This window comes from Hibiscus syriacus, unplaced genomic scaffold (assembly GCF_006381635.1).
Source record: "Hibiscus syriacus cultivar Baekdansim isolate YM2019G1 unplaced genomic scaffold, ASM638163v2 tig00015426_pilon, whole genome shotgun sequence".
Lineage (NCBI taxonomy): Eukaryota > Viridiplantae > Streptophyta > Magnoliopsida > Malvales > Malvaceae > Hibiscus > Hibiscus syriacus.
The window spans coordinates 1,092,308-1,098,949 of NW_024062362.1; positions in this window are offsets into that span (position 1 = coordinate 1,092,308).

The following is a 6,642-nucleotide window of genomic DNA, read 5'->3' on the forward strand; positions in this document are numbered from 1 at the left end:
CAAAGGAGTTGAAGGGTTTAGGAGCTCCAGAGTTTAAAGGTGAAGCCGAAGAAGGTCCTGTTGTTGCGGATCTTTGGCTTAAGGATGTGAAAATTATGCTTGAGGGACTTCATTATTCCGATGCTGAGAAACTAAATGGAGTGGTTTCTTTGCTGAGAGGGCAAGCAAGGATTTTGTGGACAAACGTTACATTGAGAATATCTGGTGATCAAGTAACTTGGTCCTTATTTTTACAAGAATTCAAGCATAAATACATCGGAGATCAGTTCATCCGACAAATGAAGCAAGAGTTCATGAACCTGATGCAATGAAACCGTATAGTGTATGAGTAAGAATATGAATTCAACAAGTTAAGTCGTTTCGCTACTGAGTTAATTCCTACGGAGAAGGATGCTTGCGAGTGGTTTATAGAGGGATTGCGTCCTCGGCTGAAAGAGATGTTAATTGTGTTGAATTTATCTTTATTTCAAGAAGTGGTGAATCGTGCTAAAGCTCTAGAAAGAGCTCAGAATGAGATGTTCGGAGATTTTTGAGCTCAGCCATCATAAAGATCGGGTGCATCATCGAGTGCTTCACCATAAAAAAAAAGGCAGAGATGCTGGTTCTCGACCCCAAGCGAGATCAGAATCAGTGGCATCCTCTGCTAGAGGATTAAATCCGATGAGGGTCAGATAAACCCAGTCAACGGGATCTGGAGCTGAGAGATCTAATCAAAGTCAAGTCAGACAATGTCTACATTGTGGAAGAAATCACTCAGGAATATGCAGAATGATTTTGGGAGCTTGTTTTAAGTGTGGGGACACCGGGCATTTTGTTCGAGATTGTCCCATGATAGCCAATGAATTTGCACAGCTAGATAGGTATGTTTCGACAATTCAGAGGGGAATAGGTAGAGGACGAGGAAGAAGTCAACTAGAGTCCTCTGCTCAACAGGAGATACGCTCCACTTCTCGAGCGTATAACCTTAAAACCAATGAGGATCGAGATGACCCGAAGATAATAGCAGGTATCTTTCAATTGTATGACAAGAATATTTTTGTATTGATTGATTCGGGGTCTACTTATTCTTATATTAGTAGTAAGCTAGTGATGGAATTGAATATTCAGTTAGAAGCTACTAGTAATGAGGAGATAGTAACTAATCCGTTAGGACACAGTGCTCGGGTCAATATGATGTGTCGAGGATGTCCCATACGGGTTGAGGGAATTGAATTCCCTCCTAATTTGATGGAATTACCCTTCGAAGAATTTGAAGTGATATTGAGAATGGATTGGTTATATCATTATTACGCTAATATCGATTGTAGACTGAAAAGAGTAACGTTGAGAAGTCTAAAAGGGATCAAAGTCATGGTGTTTAGTGAAGGGTGGAATCCATTGGCAAATGTAATATTAGTGATGACGGCAAAGAAGTTACTGCTACAGGGATGCCAAGGGTTCATTGCTAATGTGCTGGATGTTAGAACCAAGGAGAAAATAGTTGAAGAAATTCCCATAGTCAGAGAATTTCCCGATGTATTTCCTGCAGAGTTGTCAGGGTTACCTCCAGACAGAGAGGTAGAATTCCATATTGAAATAATGCCTGGAACTGCACCTATTACCATGGCTCCATATAGAATGGCTCCAAAAGAATTACAAGAGTTAAAGATACAGTTACAGAAGTTATTAGATAAAGGATTTATAAGACCAAAGTGTATCACCGTGGGGATCTCCAGTGTTGTTCGTCAAAAAGAAGGATAGATCAATGCGTCTTTGCATTGATTATAGACAGCTTAATAAGGTGACCATCAAAAACAAGTATCCACTCCCCCAAATTGACGATTTATTTGATCAATTAAATGGAGCTTCAGTGTTCTCAAAGATTGATCTACGTTCGGGTTATCATCAATGAAAGATTCAAGAGAAATACATCCTAAAGACGACATTTAGAATGAGATATAGTCACTATGAGTTTATCGTGATGCCGTTTGGAGTTACTAATGCACCAACTGCTTTTATGGATCTCATGAACATAATATTTCAACCCTATTTAGATCAATTCGTAGTGGTGTTCATCGATGATATTTTAGTATATTCAAAGTCAGAAGAAGAGCATAGTTCACATTTGAAAATTATTCTATAGACTTTGGGAGAAAAGAAGCTTTATCTAAATGTGAATTCTGGTTGAAGGAAGTGACGTTCCTTGGGCATGTGATTTCTTCCGAAGGAATTCGAGTGGATCCCCAAAATATTAAAGCTATTTTAGAGTGAGAAGTTCCAATGAATGTGTTAGAAGTCTGAAGTTTTCTGGGATTAGCTGGCTATTACCGAAGGTTTGTTAAAAACTTTTCGATAATAGCATTACCCCTAACCAAGTTATTGAGAAAAGAGGTAAAATTTGCTTGGACTCTGGAGTGCCAAGAGAGTTTTGAAAAGTTAAAGAAGATTTTAACAGAAGCTCCAGTCTTGGTTCAACCCGAATCTGGCAAGAACTTTGTAGTGTACAGTGATACGTCTCATAACGGTTTGGGATGCGTGTTAATACAAGAAGGCAAAGTGGTGGCTTATGCTTCGAGGTAACTAAAACCACATGAGAAGAATTATCCAACGCACGATCTAGAAATGGCTGTAGTAGTGTTTGCTCTTAAGATCTGGCGTCACTACTTGTATGGTGAACGATGTTACTTGCATATGGACCATAAGAGTTTAAAGTATTTGATGACTCAGAAAGAATTGAATTTAAGACAGAGGAGATGGGTGAAATTCTTAAAGGATTACGATTTAGTGATTGATTTCCATATGGGGAAAGCAAATGAGGTAGCGGATGCCTTAAGTTGAAAAACGTTTGCAGCCTTACGAGTTATGGATGCCAGACTATCGTTAAGTGGAGATGGTACAATATGTGCGGAATTAACTCTCAGGCCATCATGGCTAGATCAAATTAAAGAATTGCAAGCTAGTGATGAAAAGTGTTCAAAGAAGCTACAAAAAATATGGAATAGAGAGTATACAGATTATGAGATGAAAGCTGATGGGAACCTATATTATCAAGGGAGGCTAGTGATTCCAGATGATGACGAGTTAAAGACTAATCTATTAACGGAAGCTCATTGTAGTCCATTAACGATGCACCTAGGTGGAAACAAAATGTATATGGACCTCAAGAGTCGATATTGGTGGTATGGAATGAAGAAAGACATTACAGAATTCGTATCTAAATGTTTGATTTGTCAGCAAGTTAAAGCTGAGCATTAGGTTCCATCGGGACTATTACAATCAATGTCGATTCCTCAGTGGAAATGGGAGAACGTAACAATGGATTTTTTAACGGGGCTACCTTTAACTCCAAATAAAAGAGATTCAATATGGGTGTTCGTAGATAGATTGACTAAGTCAGCCCATTTTATTCCGGTAAGAGCTGATTTCTCTATGGATAAATATGCTGAGTTGTATATCAGGGAGATTATACGATTACATGGTGTACCTGTTTCTATAATTTATGATCGAGACCCTCGCTTTACTTCGAGATTTTGGAAAACCTTGCATGGAGCATTAGGCATACGACTGAATTTCAACACAACATTTCATCTGCAGACAGATGGATAGTCTGAGCGAACTATCCAAATTCTGGAGGATATGTTAAGAGCTTGTGTAATAGAATTCAAGGGATCGTGGGAAAGATATTTGCCACTTGCCGAATTTGCTTACAACAATAGCTATCAGTCGAGTATTAAAATGGCTCCCTATGAAGCTCTTTACGGGAGGAGATGTCGTACACCCTTGAATTAGTTCGAGCTTAAAGATAGAGAAATCCTTGGTCCCGAGTTGATTCGAGAAGTAGAAGAAAAGGTCCAAGTAATTCAGAGTAATCTCAAAGCTGCAGCAGACAGACATAAATCATATGTGGATTTAAAAAGGAAGCAGATAGAATATCAAGTTGGAGATAAAGTGTTTTTAAAAGTGTCTCCATGGAAGAAAGTTTTGAGGTTTGGCCGAAAAGGAAAGTTGAGTCCTCGGTTCATCAGACCTTATGAGATAGTTAAGAAAGTGGGATCAGTGGCATATCAACTAGTCTTGCCACCTGAAATGGAAAAGATTCATGATGTTTTCCATGTTTCAATGCTTCGAAGATATAGATCTGATCCTACTCATATCATGACACCAGTAGAGATTGAGGTTTAACCTAACCTGACTTATGAGGAAGAACCTGTTCAAATATTAGCTCATGAGGTGAAACAACTAAGGAACAAGACTATTTCATTGGTCAAAGTATTGTGGATGAATCACAAGGTAAAGGAAGCAACGTGGGAACGTGAAGAGGATATGAGGAAACAGTACCCCCATCTATTTGTACAATGAAAATTCGAGGACGATTTTTTTAAGGAAGGGAGATTTGTAACATCCTCAATACCGGGTTAGTGACTAAATTGTAAAATTTCAGAATTTGGTAATAAAAGTAGAATAGCTGAATAGTTCAATGATTTATTTGGAAATATTTCCTGAAAGTTATTTGTAATTATCAAAGGAATTAAGGGGCAAATGCGTCTTTGGATAAGAAAATAATTAAATAAGAATTTATGGGTATTATAATAACCCATGTGGAGCATGTTTGGAAACAAAGTTTCCAGACAATTCTCATCTTTTTCATTTTCTACTCTTCTCCAACGTGAAGACCCAAGCTCAAGGTAAGTTTGATTCTTTTGGTTAATCCTTCAAATTCAAGCATGGGTTTGATTCATGAAGCTTTAGGAAAGATGATGGAGATAAAAAGGGTCATAAAAACTCAAAGATTTATAAGTTATGAAGGATTAAAGATAGGAAGTGGAAAAGTGAAATTTTGATATGGATGAGTTTTTGAAGTTTGAATAAGATTTTTGACTTGTCAAGAGGTTAATTAAGGAACATGGAGTGTTAGAATTAGATTTAAAACATGTTGTAAATTTGTGTATGATTCTTGAATTTCATAAAGAGGAGAGGATATTGAGGTTAAAGATGGGATAAATGAATATTAGTGAGGCTAAGCATGTGTATGTAAGTTAGGGATATAAAAGAAGGTGAAATATGAAGTGTTGAGAGGATTAAGAAGGAATTTTCGTGCTCAAATAACATTTATGGGCTGTGTGCATCGGTACACATTCAATGTGTACCGATGCACTCTCAATTAAATAAACATCGAATGCAATTAGTGCATCGATGCATAAGGAGTGCATCGATGCACCCCCTTAAGATGAAAACATCGAATGTGATTTGTGTATCGATGCATATATAGTGCATCGATACACACGTTAGGGATACATAGATACACTATAGAGTACATCGATACATACCTTCATTAAAATATAAAAATATCCTTTCTTTTAGCCTAAGAAGTGATAGTTAGAATATATTAATTAGTATACTAATATGTATCAATGTATTATTATGTAGATATAGAACGTAATCTTGTTCCAGAATAATCGAAGGATTAGAATCAAGTCAAAGTAAGCAAGGCTAAGGTGAGTGTACATACTAGATAGAACTGTATGGAGATAAGACTTGCGATAAGTCTATCTCTTATAGTTGAATTCATGATTTCATATTCATGTACATGCATTCATATATATATATATATTGGATACAGTGATTTCATGCATAATTCATTTATGCTTTAATATGATATTATATGAAAAAAATGCAATTGTCAGAGAAATAATCCAGGTATGTGAAATAATGAAAGTGATTACAAATGTGCATGTGAAGTGAATTATGTATTGGAGGAAAAGTGATGAAGGGGATATGTAAATGAGAAATGTATTCATATATAAGCCCATGTTATTTAATATGAGAGTTGTAAGTATAATTGGCATACCAAGAGTTGAGGGATATACAGTGGTCATTCGAGACATATTGGTCATTCGGGACAAATATTCAGTGCCCCTAGTGGGAATTTATTCGAGCTGTGGTGACAGCATTCGTGCACAACCTAGTGTACTCATTTACCTCATATTCTCAATAATGTACATGGGCAATACAAAGATAAAGTGAAGTGAAACTTGCTTAAGACGATAAATTTCATATATGCATTGCATGATCATATATGTTGTAGTGTAATGAATACATACATGTTATAATGTTACGATTGAATGGTAAGAGTGCATGTTTTATGAATTCATTTTTATATATTTTATTATGCCTCACTAAGTCTATGACTTAGCGTGTAAGTGATTTACACATAGGTATCAAGAACCAAGAATAGCGGAAATAGGAGTGGCAAGGACAACAACACTAATAGAAGATCATATCAGAAGTAACTGATAAAGTATGTATTTTGATTGTATATAGTATGTTGGCATGTAAGATATGTTTTAGTACGAACGTTCTGATCGACTTTTATAATGTTTTAAACATATTTATGTAAATATAAATGTATAGTAACGAACGGTTAAATTTTACGAGTTTTATATACGTTTTACGAAAGTACTGTAGCAGTAATGTAGTAGTATTGTAGCAGTATATCAATACACTGTAGCAATGCATCGATACACAATTTTGCTTCGATATTTTGTGTATCGATGCACTGTAGCACTGTTCACGACACTGTTCATACAATATAGCACTGTTCATAAAGTATAACACTATTCATAAATACGTTTTTGACTCAAAAAATTTATAATGGACATAATT